This window comes from Dermochelys coriacea, chromosome 4 (assembly GCF_009764565.3).
Source record: "Dermochelys coriacea isolate rDerCor1 chromosome 4, rDerCor1.pri.v4, whole genome shotgun sequence".
Classification (NCBI taxonomy): domain Eukaryota; kingdom Metazoa; phylum Chordata; order Testudines; family Dermochelyidae; genus Dermochelys; species Dermochelys coriacea.
This window is the reverse complement of record NC_050071.1, coordinates 124067132-124093888: the sequence shown is the minus strand read 5'-3', so window position 1 is coordinate 124093888 and position 26757 is coordinate 124067132. Positions and strand designations below refer to the sequence as shown.

General features: G+C 44.1%; 1 non-coding gene across 1 annotated transcript; it reads right to left on the bottom strand.

Moving 5' to 3' along the window:
• Positions 1-5303: 5303 nt before the first annotated feature.
• On the bottom strand, positions 5304-5377 carry TRNAI-AAU. Its single transcript has one exon. It is a non-coding gene; the product is annotated as a tRNA-Ile (tRNA).
• Positions 5378-26757: the final 21380 nt, after the last annotated feature.

Below are 26757 nucleotides of genomic sequence, written 5' to 3'. Positions count from 1 at the left end.
AATTCAGCAGTCTCTCGTTGGAGTCTGTTTTTGAAGCTTTTTTGTTGAAGGATAGCCACTCTTAGGTCTGTGATCGAGTGACCAGAGAGATTGAAGTGTTCTCCAACTGGTTTTTGAATGTTATAATTCTTGACGTCTGATTTGTGTCCATTCATTCTTTTACGTAGAGACTGTCCAGTTTGGCCAATGTACATGGCAGAGGGGCATTGCTGGCACATGATGGCATATATCACATTGGTAGATGCGCAGGTGAACGAGCCTATCATGCATTCCTACAACTACAATACCCACCTGCTGAAGTGAAGAAACAGATTGACAGAGCCAGAAGAGTACCCAAAAGTCACCTACTACAGGACAGGCCCAACAAAGAAAACAACAGAACGCCACTAGCCATCACCTTCAGCCCCCAACTAAAACCTCTCCAACGCATCATCAAGGATCTACAACCTATCCTGAAGGACGAGCCATCGCTCTCTCAGATCTTGGGAGACAGACCAGTCCTTGCTTACAGACAGCCCCCCAATCTGAAGCAAATACTCACCAGCAACCACACACCACACAACAGAACCACTAACCCAGGAACCTATCCTTGCAACAAAGCCCGTTGCCAACTCTGTCCACATATCTATTCAGGGGATACCATCATAGGGCCTAATCACATCAGCCACACTATCAGAGGCTCGTTCACCTGCGCATCTACCAATGTGATATATGCCATCATGTTAAATCATGGAGAAATCACATTTTCCGCAGGTTGGTCATGGCATAAATAACAAATTTTGCTGATGTGTTGCATATATATATACACACTGTATGAACAAGTATTGTACTGTACTACTCTGATGTTTGTAAGTTACCCAGGCTGTGATTGACCTTCTCCCAACAAGTGACAACTCCCCCCTGCACATGCCATCCCTCTCTTACTTCTGCGCTGCTGGAGGCAGCTGTGCTGTAGCCACTGCTCGCCGGCCACCCAGCTCTGAAGGCAGCACAGAAATACGGGTGGCAATACCATGACCCCCCTACAATAGGCTTGAACCCCTTTTGGGTAGGACCCCTGTTTTGAGAACTGCTGTGTACTTCTGTATATTTTTACCCTAGAGTATAGGGCAAACGTACACTAAGCCCAGTCGCCATGGTCTATTATACGTTTTTCGTGGCCGTGAATTTGGTAGGGACTGATTTATTAGGGAGGGAGTTGGACTGTGGAACTCAAATTTAAAAGTTGCAGTGGGAGGAAAGGCTTGGGGGGGTTAGTTGTTCAGTTGTCAGTAATTAGCTCCAAAACAGTAGGTTGGCACTATATGCATATATGCAAGTGTTATGGACTCCTTTTCCTGTTCTCCACCTGGAAACGTATATGTTTGCAACACTGAATGTTTCCAGATACAGAAAAGCAATCTGGAATTTTATCTCTACAGGGCCGTCCCTAGCAATTCTGGGGCCCTATGCAGCCCCCACACGAGGTGGTGGGGAGGCCTCTGCAGGGGGGAAGTGGGTAGTCTGGCTCCAGGCCTCTGCGGGGGGGCGTGGCTGGGAGGAACCACCCCCCAGCACTCACCAGCAGTGCGGCTGAGGCTGGGTCGCTGCACTCCTGTGGCCGATGAGTGCAGGCCCATCCCGGCTGCAGAGCTCAGGAGACTGGGGGCGGGTCTGGGGCGGGGAAGGGGCGGGGCGGAATAGGGGTGGGGACCCTGGGAAAGAGCCGGAGCAAGGTACCCTACACAGCTGCCTACTTTGTGTATGGGTAAGGAGGGTCCTCTATCTGTACAATGAACAGCAAGCCAGTGAAGATTGAGATGGATTGAGATGACCCCTTTTCCTGGAACAAGAGAGCAGTTTAGCCAGAGCATTCTGTACTCCGTGGTTCAGAAAGCCAAGATTTTGGAGGTAATCCTACTGTAGTCTATGGGCTGCTCATGAGCATGCAGTTATGTATGTTCCTAAATTTCCACTAGATTAGGACCTTATTTAAATCCATTATGGAAAAAAGGGGTGAAAGAAATTACAATTACCAACACAGGAAGATATTAAGACGGGTGTAATGATTTCATTAGAGGTATGAGTGAATCCTGGCATCATTCCAGTTGAGGTGAATTACAAGCCAGAAACTTCCCCAGGGGGTGGGGTGGGGTTGAGGAGTCAGATTCAAAGATGGAACCGAGATTTCTACTGCAGGGAAAGAAGATGAAATGTTTGGAGTGATTTAAATAGTATGAAGGACACTCAGACTTGTACCACCTGAAAACAAGACAGTTCTTTCTCTAGCAAAAATGGGTCTCTCTCTAAAATCAGAAAAACACTCCATTTAGCAATCAGAATTAGTTGTGGGTATAGCCAGCACAATCCTATAATAAAAATATTTTCATTTTTCTATATTTTTGTAATTAAAGACTAGGATGAGCAGAGGAAGGATAAATAGTAAAATACATTTAATACTCTATTAATAAAAAAGTAAATAATTGCTGAGACGTGCAGAGATTTTATTGTGCATATTTACTATACATTCTTGGAACCAAAACACAGGTGTTGAAGGAAACAGCTTCTCTGTTGCAGCTATATCTTTGGTGAGCTTTACTATTCAAATTCCAGTCTGTTGTGTGGGCTGCCTTAGCCTTATTAAATCTTGAGGTTCAAAGAAAGTTAACTGTAGAAATTAGCCTTTTAGGTGCTAGTGCTGATCACCATCAAAGCAGAAATGTATTTTACAAATCAGTGGGAACCACTGTGTTTGCGCGCGCGCACGCACACACACACGTAGTTATCTAGTCTTAAGTCAGTTGAGGTCACTCCAGTTCACAGCCAATACAACTCTGAATCAGAATTAAATGACAGGGTGAAATTCATCCCACTTTTAATTTAACAAAATGATGCAAATAGTCCTATTGCTATCCCACAGTGCACCAGTTACTAAAGAAATGACCCTTTCAGTTATTTTTCTACATTTCACTATACAGGGGTCACCACTGAGTTAAGTGGAAGTTGTGTTTATTTATGCCTTGGTAAATTGTGTGTACATGTGAACTTATGAAACAATGCTCAATGGAAAAAAGTAAGCTCTCCATTCACAGAACAGGTACAGTACAGTCAGTAGCAGTGCAGATCCCTCACCCTACCTAACAATACCGAAACCTTTCCAGCAAGGATCGCTTCTAGGAGATTGAGTATAGCACAGACATACCTACTCATTCTTTTACTTCTGCTCAGACTACCAACAAGGCCTCCAGTTATTGTCACTGTGCTGTGTGCATTTGTGATGTGGACCCATGTCCACTAGGACATGGACTAACATCATCATAGAGATGAGGTGGGTAATATCTTTTCCTGGAACAAACTTCTGTGGTCGAGAGACAAGCTTTCGAGCCACACAGAGCTCTTCTCTCTCCCCAACAGAAGTTGGTCCAATAACAGATATTACCTCACCCTCCTTGCCTGTCTAATATCCTGGGATTGACACAGCTATAGTTACACTGCATAAAACCATCATGGGCCTCCACATGGCCATTAAAATATGTGGGTTTTTTGATCACTACAACCAATCTGGGCTGAGTTTGTTTCTCCTCAGTGCAAGACTTCTTTGCATTGAAGATGAGGAAAACAGAGGACAAACATTTGCCTGAAAGCAATTAAAACACAAATTAGAAGATAATTAGGGGGGAAACCAAGTAAATAGACAATTTTGTGTCAAGCAAGAAAGCTTATTTTGTGTCTTATCTTATTAACATTTGGGTCTAAGTTTTAGGAAGAAAGTCTCATAAACCATATGCCAGAATAAAATTAATTACAAGGGCTGTCACAGAGCCACTGGACCCTTTATGGAGAATCAGGGCCGATCTGGGAGTAACTGACTGCCCCAGGTGGATAATTAAGGGTTAATTAGCAAATGAGCACCTGATCCTAATAACCAATACCCAAGCTCAGTTAGAGAGAGACTCCTAAGATGGAAGCTCCTTTCCACAGGAGTTGCCTAAGAGGCCTGAGCAGGGAACCTAGAGGTGTGCTACCGGAGACAGAGTTCTCTGGGGAGCCCACTAGAGTAGGGAGCCTGGAAGAGATGCTCCTAGAGGGAGAGCTGCAGTTGGCAGACAGCCAGAAGGTACCAAAGACATTGGCAGGAAGCCCAGCCTGAATAGTACTACATGCTGCCGATGAAGTGAGCTGTAGCTCACGAAAGCTTATGCTCTAATAAATTTTTTAGTCTCTAAGGTGCCACAAGTACTCCTTTTCTTTTTGTGAATACAGACTAACACGGCTGCTACTCTGTACTGCTTTTGGATATTTAATCAATCATTACTGATTTGTCTAATTTGTGCTCACTTTGGAGAGCTAAGAGACTCCAATTTTATTGTAGACTACAAGTATACAGTTCATACTGATATGTGAGGTATTTTAACATAAATGTTCCAAATTAGATAAACAGACTAGTTTATTCAATACATGCTTTATCTTTTTATTTGTTGGCTTTCTGCACAAGTACGGCTATGGAAGTAAAGTTTAGCTACGCCAATGCATCTGAATGCGGTTTCTACAGTGCCTCAATAGCCTGTGATAAACTTTTGGTACGTGCATTTGGCTTCCACTAGGTAGAGTCCCGTGCCCGCGTCCTCCCTGTGTCCCAGGGATGGCTACTGAGGCCAGCAGAATTTGGGAGAAAAGGGGTAGAAGAGAACGCAAGTCAAGCTGACTTAGAGTGGTGGTGCCCTTGGGCAGAGTGCTCGTCCTGCTCCTTCCTGTCTGGACTCCAGTGTGGGATTGGGGGCTGCCTGTGGGCAGTGGGAGGCTGGGGTCCAGGGAACTCCCAAGCTCCCCCTGCGCAAGCTGACTCTGAAGCCTCTCCCCTACCTTGGGATGCCGAGTATTTAAGCCTTCCTCTGTGGCTTGGGCTGGAGAGCATGATCACTCTTGGGTACATTTGGGTGGAGATGGCGGCCGGCAAGAATTTGGGCCATCAGGTCAACCCACTGGGGACAAGTCAGTAGCCCTGCGATTTTGCTTCCTGGGCCACCAGCTCAATCCTTGTCTGCTATGAGCTGGGAAGGCAGCTGACCAGGTTCAACCTTCTCCTCCCCTCCCCAGGCCCGTCTCTTTCAGCCAGCTGGTCAAGCAAGGAGCCCAGAGAGGGGAGGAAAGGAGGTGGACAGAGCCTCGTCCTGCCAGCCTCTGCGCTGGCTGGCCAGCCCCTTCCCCCACCAGGGCTCTTGTCTGCTCCCTGCAAGCCCCTCAGCCCATTTCCTTTTGGCTTCTCTGACCCCTAGCAGTCATCAAAAAGAGCAAAAGCTCCCCTCTCCCTCCAGCACACAGAGTGGTCAGCATGGGGCTTGAACCCTTGACCTTGGTGTTATTAGCACCACGCTCTAACCAGCTGAGCTAGCTGGCCCACAGGAAACAGGTACTTGCCTGACTCTTTTGGAAGGAGCCACTGCCTAGCGCAGGGACGGTGAGGACTCCGGTATGACATGAGTGGATCAAGTGGCTTGTGGGCAAGACAGGGGAATTAGCTCAAGTGGCAGAGAACTCACTTCGCATGCGAGAGGCAGCAGGATCGATACCCGCATTCTCCAGCAGCCAGGGAGCCACAGTCCTTTCTTTTAGAAGCCATTGTCAGTCAGGCAGCTGAGCTCCTCCAATGGCCTCCATCCCTCTTCCAGCTTGACCTCCCAAAAAGCCAGCCCTTGCGAAGCAGAAAGCTGTTCGTCCACGGCCCTTCTCCCCTTTCTGGTGGCTGGGAGGATGGAGACAGGTTGAGGAAGCTAGCTCAAATGGAAGAGCATGGGAGAAGTGGTGACATCGACACACATGTTTTCCAGCCTGCAGTGGGGGACCTGCCCCTTTCTTGCTGAGCTGTCACTAGAGCGTGATCCCATCCCCCCCCCCCAGCTGCTAGTCAACACAAGGCTGATTGGCTGGGAAGGAGTGCCTCTCAAATACAGAATTACACACATCCCAGGGGTCCATGAAGGGAATGAGGAGATGGGCAGGGTGGGGGGGCACATGATACCAGCTCAGCTGAGACCCATGTAAACCACACAGCCTCCTGATCTCAGCCAGCATGACAGCCGTGGACCAGAACACACACACGGCTTGGAGAAAGCCAAAGCGGGGCAGGGCTGCGTTGGTCTGGAACATTGAGTCTGTGGGTGTCTATCCTGGTGGAGGCAGGGCTGTTTTGCTGTATGCTGTGCCAGGGGCCATGGAGCCTTTGTGAGCCCTGCTAGGGTTCCTGAGCTAGGCCTGCTCCTGGCTTTGCTTGGGTTAGAGGAAAGTGGTGAAGTTCAAAATGGCCCTCCTGGGTGAGACCAATGGTCCATCTAGCCGAGTATCATGTCTTTTGACAGTAGCTGATGCCAGGTGTTTCTGAGGCAATGGCCAGAGCAGGCAATCATCAAGTGATCTATCCCTGTGTTGTCGTCTTAAATTTGGTGCTTATTCCAGGGGCTAACTCTCACCCACTGACACACTCCAGGGAGGGAGTACTGGTGTTTATGCCGGGGACTCAGGGCCCCTTCCCCAATTCTGGGTAGCCCCCCAACTCAGGCTGTGTTCTGCTTCCATCCATGGAGCCCTTGTCTTTTTTCCCTGGTGCCTGGGAATCTGGCTAGCTGTGGGGAATTAGCTCAAGCAGTAGAGTGCTTGCTTTACATGTGCGAGGTAATAGGGTTGATACTCACATTCTCCAAGCAGTTGACAGGGCTCATGGTGGGTGGGCTGGCCAGCCATCTAGCCAGGCAGATGACTCTTGGCCTTGCTGTCTGTAGCAGTCAGGCCAAAAATCAAAAGCCATCCTCCTCAGGCTCACAGCCACCTAGGGGCTCTTTTGCACCATCTTGGCTTCATTAGTGCCACACTCTGCCCAGCTGAACTAGGCAACCTACAGGAAGGTTCTCAAGGTGTTCCTGTGGGGTGGGCTCTGATGTGAAAAGCACCTGGAAGTTCATCAGCTGTTGCAAGAAGTGTGAATAGAAGGAGTAGTGATGTAACTTTCCACATCATCTCAATTTGGGCAGCTTTCCATTCCTCTTTCTGTGTAATGTCCCTCCCACTGGTTTCATTTGCAGAGCTGTACAATTCTGGCAGGGAGGCCATTTAGAAATCTCTCTTTTTTTTTTTTAAACATTGGGAACATGAGACTGTTTGGGTGTTTCAGTGTGTTTGTTTTCTCATATATATTACATAACTGGAATGTGTTTTGTACTAGATATGCCCAGGGGTGAAAGCAAGTCAAGTGACTTATTGGTATGCTGGGGCCAGCTCTGGCCCCCTGGAAGGGGCGGGGCCTAGGGCAGAAGGGGTCAGCCAGCCCCAGCCCACCCTGTAAGGTAAGTGCCTCCCCTTCTCCTCTTTCTCCTTCCCCACTCCCCCACTGGGGTAGCAGCAGCAGCCCAGAGCTCCGGGGGCTATTTAAAGGGCCTGGGGCTCCCCTGCTTCTACTGCCCCGGTCCTTTAATTAGCTGCCAGAGCCCTGGGGAAGCGGCGGGGCTCCAGTGGCTATTTAAAGGACCGGGGCGGCAGAGGCAGCTAGAGGCCCCGCTACCCCAGGACTCTGGGGGCTATTTAAAGGGCCTGTGGCTCCCCTGCTTCTACTGCCCCGGCCCTTTAAATAGTCCCTAGAGCCCTGGAGTAGCAGCAGCGGGGCTCCAGCGGCTATTTAAAGGGCCGGGTTGATAGAAGCAGGGGAGCCCCGGGCCCTTTAAATAGCCACCAGAGCCACGCAGCTGCTACCCCAGGGCTCCAGAAGCGGGGCTCTGGAGGCAATTTAAAGGGCCTGGGGATCCAGCCACTGCTGGGAGCCCCAAGCAGTTTAAATTGCCCCCGGGGAAGCTGGGCTTCCCAGTATGGTGCACCAGCTCTTGCTGGTACACCGTACTGGGTGTACTGGCTTACTTTCACCTCTGGATATGCCATGTAACATATCTCTGCAAGGTTATGATCTACTCAATATATTCATCCTATTTGTATGCATGTATCATTTTTCTGTTGGAAGTTATGCAGCATCACAGCTACAAGATGGAGTTTTGAAGTCACATAGGCAAGTCACATGTCCATGCATGACTCAGTTATTTACAGGCTAACGCCACGGTTCACATGTGAGAACAAATGTTCCCAGGAAAGCTCAAGTGTGGATTGGCGTCTATAAAAGTCCATTGTCAGCTTAAGTGTTTCTTGATTGGACACTTACTGAGAATAGTCTTTTCTCAAGAAGCTGACCAAATGCTTCATTGAGGCTACTTAAAATCAAACAAGTACATAGCCAATATGTACTTGTTTGATTTTAAGTAGCCTCAATGAAGCATTTGGTCAGCTTCTTAGAGAAAAGACTATTCTCAATAAGTGTCCAATCAAGAAACACTTAAGCTGACAATGGACTTTTATAGATGCCAATCCACACTTGAGCTTTCCTGGAAACGTTTGGGCTCACATGTGAACCGTGTTGTTGGCCTGTAAATAACTGAGTCATGCATGGACATGTGACTTGCCTATGTGACCTCAAAACTCCATCTTGTAGCTGTGATGCTGCATAGGAAAACACAAGGGGTTTCCACCCACAAAAGAGAGACTAAAAAAGCCCTGGGAAATCTCTCCATTTTGTTTTCAGCAGGTACAAAAGAGAGCCTCTCCTCCCAAAGAGATGCCTGAAAGAAACTGGAACAAAGGACAGTAACTACAGGGGTGGAAGTGATTGCTGGACCCAGACTAAAAGAGGCTTGGAACATCTCTGAGGGTGAGATTTACCTGCATTTAGTTTCTTACTGTATTAGGCTTAGACTTGCATGTTTTATTTTATTTTGCTTGGTAATTCACTTTGTTCTGTGTGTTATTACTTGGAACCACTTAAGTCCTCCTTTTTATATTTAATAAAATCACTTTTACTTATTAATTAACCCAGAGCAAGTATTAATTCCTGGGGGAGCAAACAGCTGTGCATATCTCTCTATCAGTGTTATAGAGAGCGAACAATTTATGAATTTACCCTGTATAAGCTTTATACAGAGTAAAACAGATTTATTCAGGGTTTGGATCCCATTGGGAACAGTGTATTTGGGTGTTGGAGACATGAACACTTCTTAAGCTGTTTTCAGTTAAGCCTGCAGCTTTGCGGGGGATGTAGTTCAGACCTGGGTCTGTGTTGCAGCAGGCTAGCGTGTCTGGCACAACCAGGCAGGGCACTGATGTCCCCAGCTGCCAGGGAAATCAGGCTCAGAGGTAGTCCCAGCATGTCAGGTGGCCGTCCCAAGGGGGTTTCTGTGATTCAACCCATCACATCTTCATAAATCACCAATGTCCATCATTCTGATACCACCTGCGGGCTACATCTCTCTCTCTCCCATACCGTCCACAAGCTAGCATGTAACTTTTTTTATAATGTACACCGACACTGCTATATCTAATGCATAGCCAGTAGGGGTACTTCTCCTCTTCCTTATTTGTATTTCCTCAGCCTACTAATGTTGAGGTGCCCTTCTCTTATAGGTGATCTCAACTGATCATACAAGTTAATTCATTGCCAGGGCTCTCTTGTGGTTGGATGTTTTTTCAAAATTTTCCAAAAGCTCGTGTTAGCTCATGTTTCTGGGGCTGGCTTACATTATTATGAACAAAAGTCCCCCGTACGCTCTATTTCCAGTTCCCCAAAATGTAGGGGTTACCTTTGGGATGTTTATCTTTGCCAGAGTTCTTAGGCCTCAAGCCTTATGCTAACTGCTGAAGCTAATGTCTTATAGCAGTGTTTCTCAAGCTGGGGTCCGTAGATCCCTGGGGCGGGGGTCTGTGGACCCCGCTGATCAACTCCTCCCCTTCCCTCCCAGCACCTCCTGCATGCTAAAAGTCCAGAAGCACAGTGGGGCTAAGGCAGGTTCCCTTCCTGCCCCAGCTCCTCACTGCTCCTAGAAGCAGCTGGCATGTCTGCCCTACACCCCCCTCCCACACCAAAACTCCCGCACCCCAAGACCCTGCCCCATCCTGGTGAAAGTGAGGGAGGGTGGGGGAGAGTGAGCAATGGAGTGAGCAGGGGTGGGGCCTCAGGGAAGGCAGCAGGGCAAGGGCTAAGTAGAGGAACTTGAGGTTCCCAAAATTTTTTATATCAAAACAGGGGTCCTCAGGTTGCTAAAGTTTGAGAACTGCTGTCTTCTAGGATACAGGCCTGTAGGCAGGGCTGGCGCACAACGTTTTGGCATCTGAGGTGGGGAGTTCAAATGACACCTCCATGCCCCCTCTCTTGGGCCAAAACTTTCAAAAGTCTCAGTTCTACCTTCTTTCTGTTCTACTCCTCTCATGGCACTGCTCTGCTACCTATGCCAATAAAAGGAGAACTAACCACTTAAAATGCCTTGTTCAAAAATTTTAAGTAACACTTAACTTTCAAACTCCTAAACAGCAAATGTAACTTTTCTTGTCTGCATAGTAAACACTTGCATTTTTATCTGTTTGAATAATCAAAGTGGTGCTTTCGGTGCCTTCTTGGTTGCAAAGATTTGAACTGCTTCCTGCCGAAGGTCTACAGTCTGGACCAGCCTCTCCTGTGTGATTGTGGAGTGTAAATGTGTTTTTATTAACTTCAGCTTGGAGAAATTGTGTTCGCCACTGGCAACTGTTACAGAAACGGTTAGAAGTATGTGCAGAGCAACAAAAGCATTTGGAAAGGGGGTAGTCATCTTATTTGTGCACGTATATTCCAGAACAGCCTTTGGAATTGATTCTGCTGAAATGTATCTTGAATGGGCTTTCAGTTCATCACCTAAATCACTCGCATCAATATTGCACATGTCATCGTGTGTCAACACTGTCTATAGTGCCCTGCATTACTGGTGTAGGTCTTCTTCAGGTATAGTGCGGAGTTTTGGAATATCATACAACATCCCAAATATACTGCTGTGTTCCTTGAGCTGCATGAAACGTTATTCAACTGACTGTATTGCACAATCTGGCACCTAGTTAAAGAATTCAACTTTGAGTTGTTGTTTGGGGTCTCTTAGGGGATTATCCCGTGCCTCGTAATCAAAATGTCTTTTTCTTTGGTGACTCTTGTATCCTTGAATGGGTGGGAAAATAGCTCCAGTGTGAAGTTTCTCTGCCAACTTCTGTGCACTCTTCAGAACGTTTTGAAATCCCTCTTTTGACTGTAGGTATGACTTTGCTTTGTCCAGTTCCATTGCTCCAGATATATCAAGGTCAACACCTTGGAGTCTCTTGCTTACAACATTTATTTCAAACAGTATGTCATGCCAAAACACTAAGCCACGCAGAAATTTGAAGTTATGTATGTTTCTGGTGATTCCATTTCCCTCTGCCACTGTTCTCCCGTGAACAGTTCCTGTCATAGCATTATCCTCCATAATGGCAACTATGGCATCATCTATCTTCTCAATTTGATGTTTGATAGGCTTTATTACCTCACTCGACTTACCCATTGTGTGGTACTCAGTGGTTTGAGTGTCAGAGAGGATGTTCCCAGATGTTGCTTCAAAATTTGCCATCAATGAGTTACTGCGGAGAAATACACAGATGCTTTGAATTACATTAAAAAAATCAGCAGCCTCACTAGAAGCTGATGCTGCATCACTGACTACCAAGTTCAATGAATGAGAACTGCATGGGACAAAAAAAACAAACAAACTCAAAGGTTTAACTCTCTGATCCGTGTCTGCACTCCTCTATTCTTTCCTCTCATGTTGGCACCATTATCGTAGCCCTGACCTCTCATGTCAGCTATTACAATTCCCGTATCTTCAAGCTTTTTAAGAAGCATATTTGTCATACCAGCTCCTGTAGTATCATCAATGTCAATAAATTCTAGAAAATGCTCTGACAGTCACCATTGTAGGAATACTTTCACTAGGTTCTGTTGTTGTTACAAAACGCACCATTAGTCATTTGTTCCATATGGCTGGTGTCAGGTGTGCAGTCCAGAATAACAGAGTAATATCTTGCTGACTTCAGATCTGCCACAATCTTCTGTTTGACTTTTGTTGCCAGTAACTGTATGATCTCATTTTGAATTGTTTTTCCAAGGTAGTGGCGTGTGTACATTTCTTGGGCAGTGACTCTTCTTTGATGCTGTACTCCAGTAGCATCAAACTCAGCCATCAGCTCCACAATTTTAAGGAAGTTTCCATTGTTTGGCACATACAGCTGATCTGAAGTGCCATGCAGTACTAGGTTTTGGGTAGCATGCATTCTCACTGTCAGCAGGGGAATAGTTCCACTAGTGTGGGGAACTTTCCTGGCTTCTGCACTACCCCGGTGAAGTGGGCTAGCGAAAGGATCTGAATCCTCGCTCCCACTTCCTTTACCCACTCCGGGGTACTCTCTCTGCACTGGGCACTTCTCTGACCCGCTGACCATTACATACAAGTTAAAGCAAATGCAAGTTATTTAATCAACAATTAATTTTAGAAAGAAGAAGGAAAAATGGGAAGGTTAAAGGAAACACATCAACCCGCTCTGTGGCAGGGAACATCACAAACAGTGTCTCTGGAATGTCAGGGCCGTTCACAGTCTGTTCCTTGTAAGTTCCAGGCCTTCTTCTCAGGCCCTGGCTGTGCTGCAGGGATGCTGTGGGTTGGACACTTGCTCTGGTGGTGGCCACATGCTATCAGGCTCTAAGTGGTAGGACCCTTCTTCCCAGTGTCGCCCCCACCCTGTCGGGGTTACGATCCAAGCCTGGCCTGCAGATCCTCTTGGCTGAGGCGTCTCCCTGTGCTGGGCCTGCTGCCCAGGGTCCCCCTCACTCTCCCCCGCTGCTCACCGCACCTAGCTCTGGACTGCTCCAGCCCCAGCTCCACCACTCTATCTGTGCACTGCTGGTGCTCTGCCTCCAGTTTCCTGGGCTGCTTCTTTGGTCCCTCTGCTGCTGGTTGCTGCAGCTCTCCTCCCAGGGTAAGTCTGCTCTCTCTGGGCTGTGCCTCTGGCTTTGGGGCTGCAGCTCTGCTCCCAGGACAGTGTCTGCTCTCTCTGGATCTGGCACAGCTCTGCTCCTCAGCTCAGCTTGGATCCCTGCTTTCTCCTTAGCTGAGCCCCACTCTGTCTGACCCAGGCAAATCCAGCTCACATGGAGGATGGGACCTCCCTGGCCTCCTGACTCTCCCTGCCCACCCTGTCATTCAGGCTGACCTGGGGCATTGGCCTCTCCCGATTGTTCCTGGGCACTGTCAGTCTCAGGATCCTGATTTCCCATAGACCCTTCCCCTTTTAGTACTGGGAGCTAGCCAATCAAAACACCCCACTGAATGTTAGTAAGGGAGCAACAGTCCCCTTACATCACAATGGCAATGAGCCTTTTCAGAACATTTTGCCAGTAAAGAGACTCTGATGCAATCTTCTCTTGATGCAGATCATCTATGGTGGCCTTTAACATTAGTCTCATCTCAAGCTCATTCTACCTATGGAATGTTCTCTGGTGATTTGCTGCCTTCTCATGGCATGTCAGATTTCTAGCCAGATTTTTCCAGTCCTTTGTTCCTGTAGAACCCAGTGTGGCTGGAACATTAGACTGGAAGAGTTTGCAGCAAAAACAGTATGCAGCATTCTGGGTTTTTGAGTACATAAGCCATGGCCTCTCCACTTTGTCACCATTGGGGATTTCACACCAGTAATGTGTTGGATGGAATCTTCTATTTTCATTGTTTTTGCGGAACATGAAGTTTTTCACTTCATGTTTGTGTGGCCCATGCAGTACAAGGAAGTCCCTCAGGCTACTGCACAAGTGGGTCCACAGTACTGGATCATCTAGACTTAAGGAACTAAACTCAGCAGCAGCTGTTTCTTGTGCCTCCACCACACTCTTCTCTGATCTACACTTTTCTTCAGGAATGTGCATGGTTACATCCATTTGAGATGGAGATATGGATGCTGCAGTAGCTGCAAGGTCACCTGCACTCTGACTAACTGGAAGATCAGGCATCTCCTCACCACTCACATCCTCACTGGGGCCCTGGAAGGCTCACCGTGAACATTTGTGTCTATGTATCTCAGGAGAGCGCATTCCTGCTTAGATATAAAAGCTTCCTTTCTTTTTCTGAATGCTGCCCCAGAATGGCGTTTTCTTTTTTCACTCATGACTGCTGTTCTGTGCCAGCTAAATTGGCTCTCAACACCCAGTTGAAGGGGACAAATAAGCAGGCTGGTAGCAGAGCCGGGGTGAAGGAAGATCTTAAAGGGCCTAACTGGCTCCTACTATTTCAGTTGGCTGCCTGTTCTCCTCAAGTTCAGGGAAGCAGCAGGAAACAGGACGCTCCCTGGGAAGTTGGTGTTAATCAGTCCAGGCTCCTGGGGGTGCTAGAGAGGTACATAAGAGGCTCCTCCTCCTCTCTCTCCCTGCAGCTCCTGCTGCTTTCTGTTATTCCCTCTCACCTTTTCTCCTGCCTGCCTGTTATGTCTCTTGTGCCCTCCTTCCTCCAGCACAGCACTCCACCATCTCTGTGCATCTAGAGCAGAGAGAATACATGTGCACCAGCAGCAGACACAATTTTCTACACTCTGGGTTCTAGTGGCGCCCCCGGCACCTGAGGCAGCTGCCTCAGTTCGCCTCGTGGTAAGGCCAGCCCTGCCTGTGGGTTCCTTACATTACTGCTTTCAGAGTAGCAGCCGTGTTAGTCTGTATTCGCAAAAAGAAAAGGAGTACTTGTGGCACCTTAGAGACTAACAAATTTATTAGAGCATAAGCTGTCGTGAGCTACAGCTCACTTCATCGGATGCATTTGTTTTTTCCACCAAATGCATCCGATGAAGTGAGCTGTAGCTCACGACAGCTTATGCTCTAATAAATTTGTTTGTCTCTAAGGTGCCACAAGTACTCCTTTTCTTTTTACATTACTGCTGAATATCATAAATGCAGAATGTAATGAAGGCAAGGCAGTGAATATAATAAAGGTAAGATAGCCCCATGGGCTACAATACATACAAATAATGGAGTCTAAATTAGCTGTTACCACTCAAGAAGGATCTTGGAGTCATCATGGGTAGTTCTCTGGAAACATCTGCTCAACGTGTCGTGGAAGTCAAAAAAAGCAAACAATGTTGGGAACCATTAGGAAAAAGATATACAAGACATAACATATAATGCCACTACCTAAGTCCATGGTATACCCACACCTTGAATATTGCATATAGTTCTGGCTGCCCCATCTAAAAGGAGATTATTAAAATTGGAAAAAGTATTGAAAAGCAACAAAAATTATTAAGGGTATGGAACGGCTTCCACAGAAGGAGAAATTAAAGAGACGAGGATTATTCAGTTTAGAGATGATTAATGGGGGATATGATAGAGGTCTATAAGTCATGAATATGTGGAGAAAGTGAATAAGTGTTTTGATCACCCAATGAAATTAATAGGCAGCAGGTTTATAAAACAAAAGGAAGTACTTCTTCACACACCACAGTCAACGTATGGAACTCATTGCCAGGGAATGTTGTGAAGGCCAAAAGTATAACTGGATTAAAAAAATAGATAAATTCATGAAGGATAGGTCCATCAATTGCTATTAGTCAAGGTAGTCTGGGATGCAACCCTATACTCTAGGTGTCCCTAAACCTCTGATTGCTATAAGATGAGTGTGGACCACTCAATAAATTCGTCTGTTCTCTTCATTTTCTCTGAAGCATCTGGCACAAGCCACTGTTAAGACTGGACACTGGGCCAGGTGGACCACAGGTCTGACCCAGTATGGCCATTCTTTTAGTCTTATATTCTTGTATATTTCTAGACAAATTTTAGAACTAGCTTCCCATCCTCAGAGAAATAAATTAGAGGAAGAAAATATCCATTTAGTCATCTTTGTTGAGAGAGTGTTCTGTCAGAGATATCTATGTATTTATAAATAGTTAATGGAGAAGGTGACCATAGCTGGTACTCAAGAATGTATGCCATTGTTCCTCCATTGTATAGGACCAATAAAACCGCTTGTAGAGCACTGCACATAGCTTCTTTTGTACTGGTCTTAATCTAGTCTGTTCCCCTACCAGTTTAACACTGTGTTGCCTAGATTTCAATACCCCAAGTGATGGAGTTTCCATGATTTCCTACAAGAGAATATCAACAAATTAATTTTAAAGATCCTGAGTAGAGCTGGTCAAAGTTTTTCAGATGGAATGTTTTTCCATCTGAAAATGCTGATTTATTAAAATGAAGTTTTTAAAATGACAATTTGATATAGTATGAAGTGAAAAGTAAAAAAAACAAAATGAAATGATTGTTCTGAAAGGAAATCTCAATCTTTTGATTTTTTTCTGAATTGAAACAAACAGATTTTGAAATTGTGAAATTTCCATTCTGCAGGAAGTTCAGTTCTGTCACAGATCTACTCCTTACTATTTTGACATCTTGCCATGTCTCACTTCAATAATTGCTTAATGAAATGACACATAATAGCTCAGCATCACAACATCCAAATCCCTTTGTCAATCTAGCCCTTACCTTTTAATAAAAGTTTTCATTTGGAATTTCCTGAGGGACCCCCCGCCCCCATCTGTTATTTTTATGCAAGAAAACAGTTACAAATTTCAATAAATTGAGATGTCATTTGGTTATTAAGTCAAAGGCTAGAAAGGAACATCCATATTCTCCTAGTATGAGTGGTGGTGGTGGGGTAGCAGGAAGAAACCAGTGAACATACACTGCCTAGAAGAAATGGATCTCCCCAGAATTGCCCAAGTTCTTCATTGGATTGCATGAGGGTGGACCCTGGCAAACAAAGCATGCAGTCCACTGTAGGGTCTGGGCCTTTAATTGTAATGATTGCAAAAAGCCGTGATCAATAAGAGCACACTAACTAGGTACAAGCAATACCTCATTCCCACATTATTACTGTAGCCATAGAAAGAATTAACTAACATAAGCCATTGTAGAATTTACACTACATTGCCTCATCTCTTCATCAGTTTCAAAATCTGAAAACTTTATATAGTTTCTCAGTAATGGCAGTTTAGTAATATAGAATGAGCTGCTACACCAGTACAGTAGTCTTATCTGTCCTAAATAATTTAGGATTTACTGCAGATTTTACCCTTCAGATCATTAATAAAGATGCTAGACATGATGAAACCTGATCACTTATTTCTACTTTGTGTTCTCTCTCTTAACTGGCTTCTAATCTATGGGAGTACAGTGTTTTTCACCTCTTGACTATTTCACTTGAATAGACCTTTTTTAAGGAACTGTTTTATCAAAGCCCTTAAGACATTCTTTACATTTTTCTTCTCCAAAAATAAAACCAAACATAGCAATATAGCCTGGGCAGCTTTCATGTCTCCAACATTTCCTATCTTGAAGAGACAACTCCAGATTCTTGGTTTCATAGGGAAGGCCAACTCTTTGTAACATTTGAGCTTAACTAGACTCAGAAGCTACTACCTAAATCTGTTGGAATTTCACTCAAAAATACCCGTGCCACTGTCTCACTCAGTGGGGCAACACTGGGGTAGTCTAACAGGACTGCAGGAGCCCCTTCAGAGATAACCAAATGAACCATACACTTTGTCACAGGTCCATTACACGAAGTGTAAACAATTCTGAAATTTATATCTGAACATTTCTGGTGGTTGGATGTTCATATGGCTTTTGTTAGGCCTATCAACCATCTTTTTGTTCTGTATTTGTACAGCACCTTACCCAAAAGGGTCCTGGTCCATGAAGAGGGCTTCTAGGTGCTACATAATACAAAGAATAGATTTTTCTTGTCATATACATGCCACAGTTTTATGCATAAAACTCAGTGATAGCTAGGAGGATATGGCTTATCAATAAGTAGTTGTTATAGCAGATAACACCTCTAAAAACTTTAGGCCATGTCTTGTGTCAACTCAGAAAATGTCTGTATTGTACCATATACTCTTGCTATGATCCTTGACAAAAGAGTCACTTTATAGCTCAATAAAATATTTCTCATACCCATCCAGCTGGAAGGGATAGATCCCTTGTTTATTTCAGCTGTATTTCTGATGTGCTATAAGTATGTCAAAAGTTAACACTGTGGAGTCATTTTCTTTTAACCTCACAGGTTAGTACAGGTTGTCAGACACTTCTTAAAGGTTCTGTTATATAGTTTATTTGCAGTGGGTAGTGCTTGCCTTTGTAGCAGAACAGATGTGTTTGTATAGGATGGTGCTCTGTGAAATTGTCCTAAATGTCTGCATTTTACATAACCATAACCTTCTCACTGCTGGTTTTCCACTACACCAGCTGTATTGTATTATGCATAAGCAAAATAAACGGAGCATGTGATGGGGCACTCACTTCTCATCAACCCCTCCTGTTGGCTGGATGTGGTGCTGCAATCCTTTTTCTCCAGTCCTGACACCAGCTGTAGACCTCTCTGGGCAGGTCTTCAGTGGCTCAGCCCTCTGGCTAAGTCACATAGGCTAAAATGAACAAACCCCTTCCAGGGTAACACATGTCTAGCTGAAAGTTTAAACAAACATCCAAACAAATGATTCCTCTCTTCCTTTTAGTTTATTCTCCAAGCTGCTTACTGGCCTCTGTAGTCATCCCTTTCTGGGTTAAATTTAAGTTCTTCCCTGTTATAGAGCACTGCCCCCCAGGGCTTTCTCCCTAAGAGACTCTTTATTTTCACAGGTTTTCACTTCCCCAGCTCTCCAGCCAGGTCATCTCTCTCTCAAGTTCAGTCCCCTTCCAGAGTTGTAAAGAGTTCAACAAAATGATTAGCCCTCCCAAGGGTCTTCAACCCCATCTCTGAGCTCTTTAAATTTCAGCCCTTTCTCTGCAGCTTAGGCCACTCCAGTACTCGCTGGTGGGGGGACTCAGGCCCACCCACTACTCCAGTCCCAACCCAAGGACCCTATAAATAGCAGCCAAGTGCTGCTTCCTTTGCTTGGTTACTACTACATTCCCTAGGCCTCTTCCCACCTGCTCTCTCTCTATCTCTTTCCATTACCTTAGGGCTAGAGCTCTCAGCTCCTCTCACTTCCTGGTGTAGCTAAGGAGCTCCTCAAGCTCCCTCTGGTTAGGACAGAGTACCCTTCCTTGCCCCTCTGGCCCCAGCCAGAAATAGACCTATTCAGGCCCTGCAGCTGCTTTTATCTGAGCCTGATGGGGTCTGATTGGATGTTTTGATGAGGCCTCTAGCCAAGCCTGGAGGACCCACATTCGCTGCTCCTTTCCTGGTGCGATAGGACTGTGAGGTTTCCAGCAGGGGACCTGAAAGGGCCTGGTACACCCCATCACAGCACATTAAGAACTTGCTTATAGTGCTGTTTCTTGCTGGCGTGCTGCTATGTTGCTGTAAGTTTTTATGATTTGTACATTCTTGTTCAAAGCATTAAACAGACATTATGGGGCAAATGCTCAAGGCTCTCTCCCTCCGAGGCTATGGAGCTGCTCAGTAGCTGCTACTGCAGCCTGGAGCAATTCTTGTGATTCTAAGGCATTGCCTTCATGGGGGTGGAAAGAAGGGTTTGCATAGAAGGGAATCCTGCCTGCAGCCACCCATCCCTTGGAGTAGTGTCCCATCCTTTAGTGCCACTTAAGTGGCATAAAGATTATGATACAGACTATCTTTGGCTGAATTTTTATACATTGTAAATAAACAAACAGACTATGTAGGCAAGAGTCTGGCCTGATGGTTTCCCAACTCATTTCTTTGCCAACAAACTCATGCCAGAAGTCTAATTGCTTTTTGATTGTCTAGAAGCTGAGCCACTCTCTTTGGACCTCTGATCAAAGTGGGAAAATGCCTAAAGGGAACACAATCTAGAATTCCAGGGCTCTGACAACAAGAACTTTCAGCAAAATTCCACTCTGGTTTACAGCAGTTTAAGACCCTCAAGGTTATTGGGATCACAGGGGGTGTAAGCCAGCCCAGAATTTGATTACATGACTTTCATGCGAGCAACATTGCCTTCCTCTACGAGCTCTAGCTCCCGAGCCTTAGTTCCTGTCCTCAGATCAGAGCACTGTATTTATTTCTTTTCATTTCTGACTAAACCAACATAAAAATCACTCTGCGCAGATAGCAATCATCACCCTGGACAAAAATTTTGAGCATCCTTTGAATGACATTCATTCCAGTGGGAGTTGTGGGGAAATTGGCACAACATGAATGCAGAACTTAAATGCGATTCTAATATGCTGTACATAACACAAAAACATGCTGGGTGAAATCCTGGCCTTATTGAACTCAGTGGCAAAAATCCCATTGACTTTGAAACCAGGATTTCACCTGCTGTTTTTATTGAAACTATTACATCAAAATCTCATTTCTACTTCTCATCGTATAGCCACAATACCTGTGTTAGTGTTCAGCCTAGAATATTTTTTACTGAATTTCATTGAGCTTTCATAATATCTCATGCTATGTAAAGCATATTTCAACCAAAGATCTCAAAATGTTTTACAAGGAAAAGGAAGTATCAGTAAAGCTCGGTGAAATTTACGTATTCCACAGTTAATCTGAAACATTTATCACATAATCTCACAATCTTTTGCAGATTTTCACTGTCATAACTTGTTACCTCTTATAAGTTTTGCAGTAGTTAATTGAAATGTAAGGTAAGATTACGAAAGATCTCCAGAAAAAATATATCCTATTGAGTGAGACAGAACAACTTTAAGCAACTGATTGTGAACAAGAGGTTACATTTCCAACACTTCAGTTCAAATATTTCCATACACTTTTTCCTGAAATGTCTCATTTGATTATTATTATTAGAATGATATTGGGCTAAAACCTGGCCTAAAATATGGGTCTGTTGTGCTGTAAAGCTACCCTAATTGGAAAGGTGGGGATTTCCCCCAGTGTAAGGGAAGTCTTGGATTGTGCAGAACCACCATGGTATGGGTGTGGGTGCCAGAGATAGGAAAGGGGACATGAGTGAAGCATACCAGCAAATCACAGACCACCCTGAATTTGATCTAAGATATGCAAAGCATTGAATGAGTTCCCAGCAGCCGCCACAATCAGGGAAGTACAGGAAAAGCAGTACAGGAAAAGCAGATTTTAAAGCATACAGCTCTACAGTAATTTTTGTTTAAAACTGTTGTGTTAAACCAGACTCTAGTAGGAATTAGGCTAAAACCCATGAGCCACTGGAGACTCATCACATGAAAACAACTCTTGGTCATGCCAACCAGGGCAGATTTTGATACAGGGACAGAGGTGAAAGGGTCTGAAGCCTGCTTACAATACCTTAATCCACCCAAACTCTTATTGATTTTATTTCAAATTGCAAAATTTAAATTTGGGAGGATCTATGAATGTTTAATAGAAAACAAGTTAGAAGTAAATGAAAGTAAAAAAAAGTTATGTTCTTGTTGCTAGGGCAGCAAGTCTCTGATCTTTTCAGTGAGAGTATCGGTGCATTTATAATACTTGATTCACAAGGATAAAAGAAGCTGTTTGATGCAGCCATTTAGTGACATGCACAGTACATAGAGTTATGATCAGTGAGCAAATTTGCATGAAATTCAAATTTCAGCATGGAGAGACTGATAGTATGGCTACAGTGGGGTTTATAAGGAATCATGTTAAGGATGCACCCTGACCTCCTCATTTCTGGCCCCACCCTGGAGCCTGCACCCCCTGCCACAACCCTCACCCCAACTCCAATTTTGTGAGCATTCATGGCACAGCATACTATTTCTATACCCAAATGTGGTCCTCAGGCCAAAAAGTTTACCCACCCCGCCATAGGGGATAACACAAGGCCCCTCATAGTAGGGCCCTTTTGTATGTGTGTAACTGATTATTCCTTCCTAAATGAAGTACTTTGCATTTGTCCTTACTGAATTTCATCCTATTTACTTCAGACCATTTCTCCAGTTTGTCCAGATCATTTTGAATTTTTAATCCTGTCCTCTAAAGTACTTGCAACCCATCTTGGGCTGATGATCATTCCTAATCACTTTATTCTGCCAGGCACTGAGGATTCACAACTCCCATTGAAGCGAGCAGGAGTTGTGGGTTCTCAACACGTTAAGATTCAGTCCCGCATTGTAGACCTTGGACAAGATTCTCTGCTGTAACTCCATTGACATTATTAGAGTTCTGCCAGCAGAGAATTTACTTTGTCTGCTTATTACAGACTGCTACCAAGTAAATTAGAAATATCACCTATAAGTCTCTCAATCCTTCTTATGGCCACGTGATAGCTGGCCGAGCTAGTTTCTTTATATCACCCAATCAGATAAAGATTGTTTAGGCATATGGCACAAAGTTATCTTGACACCATCTGCTGTGTGTTTCAGGGACAAATCAATGAGTAAACAGGCTAGTCATCAGGCAGATATATCCATGGGAAATAGTGAGAACTGAGTCTTTCCCAGCACTCCATGACTCCCCCCCTCTCTTTTTCTCTCTTTTATAATAAAATTACCTGTCACCATGATGTCTGAGTGCCTCAAAGCTGGTTGACAGCAGAAACACCAAAAGAGGCTTCACATGTGGTGGCAGGAAAACCATCAAAGCATGGCTCCAAAGGGAGCTGTACGATTATGACAGAGGAGTGGGCCTGGGGACTAATACAGAGGCACTAGATATCAGCATAAATGATCTCGCCCTTTGCTGGTTGTGACACTGTACTTCAAAGTAGCACCCTGGGACCCCCATGTTCACCAGTATCATAGGATTAGGATCTGTTTTGTACAAAATATGCCTTGTGAGGTATCATTAAAAAGTCTTGATCTGTTGAACTTTAATATCCCATTGGATTGTATGTACTATCACTGTATGTGAAGCTATGAAGTATTGCTATATGCATTACTGAAATATGTTGTGAGCCTTTCAGTTGCAACAAAGAAGAGCCCAGACAGTGTTAATGGCCCATCAAGAAACCCACAATCCGGGAGGCTCCTTAGAAATAGCATGTATGTTATGGAGCATCAGAGTGTGAGAGGCAGTCCAGGTTGGTGGGCTTGTAGGGCTCATTGGTCCCCCAGTCCAGGTTGTATCCCAGGGACCCTGTCACACTGGTGTCCTGAGTTCTGCAGGATTTCCCCAATAGCACATCACATATGTGGTGGGTCTTATACACACACAATGCAGACAGTGAATATGTTTGGGCCCAAACTCAACCAAGAGAATGATGGCACAGAAGCTTCGCAAGTTGAAACATCCACACTTTCCTGACTCCTGAATAGGAATTTCCTATGTAGGGGAAGATTTAGCCTTTGGGGGCTTTGTACCACAATGCTATCACACAAGCTTTTAGTACCAATGCTCTAAAATGAAAAGTAATCAAATATGAGAAAAGGGAAAGAAATAACATGGAGGAAAACACAATGTTTCTTATTTTATTTGTAGCGCAGTCTCTGTCTAATAAATCTTCTTCCCAATTTAGCATAAAGCCACTGGCAGATGGCACATGCTACAGATGGATCAGTGGGGGTACTTACCCAGCTGTCTGTATTTAACACACGGGTGTTTGGTTTTGTATTTACAGCAGTGAGATTTTGCAGAGAGGGTCTATTCACAGGTATTACACAAACAGAGAACTGGATGCCATTGTTAGTCGCATCCTTTGGGGCACAAAACAAAGAGAAAGATGAACAATCTTGATTGTAGTGTTTTTCTTTATATTTAATTTCCTATGAGGGTTCTGGGTTTAGTTTGGTGTGTGAAGTGCTTTTAGAGGCCTCTATAAAGACCTCTAGCAGATCAATGCTGATTGAGAGTTAGGTATTGCAGAACTATTAGGCATGTTGTAGATTAACCTGGCTATCTCACACTCATGGAGTATGACAAAATTAGGAAAGGCTACAATCTTAGATGCTAAGCTTGAAAGGATTTTTCTAGGTTGTTTCAGTTTCCGCCAGTCCTAGGTGGATAGTTTGTTGACATGAATAAACAGTAGAAATTATTTTGAATTTGAAAGCAAGTTTTAATTCAACTGCATTTGTAATCTTTTCACATATCAACATTTACAAATTCAGGATTTACTAGCATGTACTTTTGTGAACAGTGAATTTTAAACTCCAATAGTCACCAAAAGAGAATGTTGATGATCTTGCAATAGGTACTGCTGTTAAGTTACATACATATTCTAACCAGAGAACAAGACACTAACCAACATTTAAATTTCAAAATTTAAATTTTCCACAGTAAAGTGGTTAGGAATGATCAGCAGCCCAAAAATTAGTCATTTGAAAAAATTAATGAATAGTTTTAAAGAAGGAATGCTCTTTCCACAGGTGGTTAAGAGAAACTGTAAGTATGATGCAGTCTTTGACCACTTGACTTTTTCTTAACGCACATTGAAAGTCAGGATTTCCAGATATGAATGCTGGGAACTCCAAACCTGTCAATGCCAAATTCTGTGAGATTAAAATAAATAGTGCTACAATCTAAAATGTTTCTTCTAATCACCATAACCTGCTTTTCACTGAAAGGAGGTCCAAATCAATTCATTTGTCTCCAGTACTTGTGCAATGGCCACCATCTTGGCCAATTCCAGGGACTATCCAGAGCTAAAAGCATAAGCCTCTCTGCAGCTTGAGCTAAAGATCCTGGCTCTCCAGCTGAGAGCTGTAACAGACTCATGTTCTCAGTGGATCAAACACAGAGAGGAGGTTCAACACACACTCTCAGTAACCAGTGGGTTACACTTGCCTCGGAGTTTGTGGTACAAATTACATGCTAGCAAATATCTAAAAAGGGATTGGTGTGCCACAAGTCCAACATGTGCAGTGACTCCCACAGTGGATAGAGTTGGTGACATTGCTTTCCAAATTTGAATTAAAAGTATGTGATTGCATTAAAAATTTATACTAATATAGCCTCCAAGCTATACTCAACATTTAATAGTATATAAGGGGCAAAATTCACCCAGGATAGCAAGGGCCATGAAAAGCTCCCAATGCAGCTGAAATACTGTGCTGCCACTCTCTTAGGAGAAAGGAGTTGCATAGCAGGGATTGATTTTGTGTGTGTGTGTGTGTGTGTGTGTGTGTGTATATAGTCACTGCTGCACCTCTAGTTTGTGTGAGAGTTGGTGTCTGCCTGCTCTAGGGAAGTAAATGAAGAGGGGAGACTCGATAGCAAGAGAGAGGAAGGACAGGGTCATGGCCATTTAGGACTACAATTATTTAGATCCATAGCCACAAACCTGCAAATGGGTTACATGGATTGTGGCTTATGAGCCCAGGAACTAGAGAAGCAGCCTTGCAGGGGTCACAAAGATGCTCTTTCTCTCGGTGTCGGCTGGGAGTGGCTTGCATTTGCAGTCTCCCTGCCAACCACCATCCAATTCCCCTGTGCAAAGTCTGTGGGGACTTCAATAGATGGACAAATACCTTGATTTCAAAGTGTTAGTTGTTTGTTATCTCACTTTATTTATAAAGTGAAATTAGCTCGATAGCTATTGTTAAGTATCTGATATCTTATAGCTATAGTTAAATATAGATAAAGCATCCATCATAGATAACTTATTGGAGAAAAAAGCAAGATGAGTGCTTTGTGTTTTGTAATGTTATGGTGAAATTAAGAATTACAAGGTGAGCAAATGTGAAGTGACATGGGCGTGATTTTTGATGAAAATGAATGGGGATTGCTTACTTGCAAACTCCATCTCAGAATCTGATATAGTGGTTTATTAATGGAACAGTGCAATTTTATCTTGTAAGCACCGGAGAAGGTTCAGGGAAATGGTCAGTACAATATTTGCTCTCTCTATAGTACAACAACTACAATTAAAACAGCAGAGAGCAGAGAGAGCTTGAAAGCTATGTAATTAAGTTGGTTCAGAGGGACGTACATCATCATTAAGGTGCAATAGGCTATAAAGAAAAAATGAATAATGCAAGTTACAAGAAATGGGAATTGGGCTTCACAAGGGAGTGATCAAAACTCTGAGATTAAAAATAGAAAACCTATACCAGGAATAGAGAGAAGGCAACTAAACAAGAATTCAAGGATCCCTATTAGACTTGTGGGGAATAGATAATGGCAGCAAAATAGAAGTAAGTTAACGTTAGCTTAAAGGACTAAAGGGAACAAAAATAAAGAATCATAGGATTGGAAGGTACCTTGGTGGATCATCTAGCCCAGTCCCCTGCACTGAGGCAGGACTGAGTACTGTCTAGACAATCCCTGACAGGTGTTTATCTAACCTGTTCTTAAAACCCTCCAGTGATGGAGATTTCACAACCTCCCTATGTGATATGTTCCAGTGCTTAACCACCCTGATAGCAGGAAGCTTTCCTAATGTCTAACCCAAAACTCCCTTGCTGAAATTTAGACCCATTACTTCTTGTCCTGTCCTCAGTGGATAAGGAGAACAATCCTGCTCTTTGTAACAACCTTTTACATACTTGAAAACTATTATCGTGTCCATCCCCCCAGTCTTCTCTTCTCCAGATGAAACAAAATCAATTTTTCAATCTTTCCTGGTAGGTCATGTTTTCTAGATCTTTAATCATTATTGTTGCTCTTCTCTGGACTTTCTCCAATTTGTCTATATCCTTCCCAAAGTGTGATGTCTGAAACTGGACATAATACTGAATGATGTTTGGGTTTTTTTGCAACAATGTTACATTCTTGACTCATATTTAGTTTGTGATCTACTATAACCCCCAGATCATTTTCTGAAGTACTCCTTCCCAGGAGTCATTTCCCATTTTGTATTTGTGCAATTGATTATTCCTTCCTAAGTGTAATTTGCATTTGTCCTTATAAAATTATATCCTATTTGTTTTGGACAATTTCTCCAGTTTATCAAGAGAATTTTTAATTCTAATCCTGTCCTCCGAAGTGCTTCCAGCTTAGTATTACCCACAAACTTTATAAATGTACTCTCTGTGCCATTATCCAAATCATT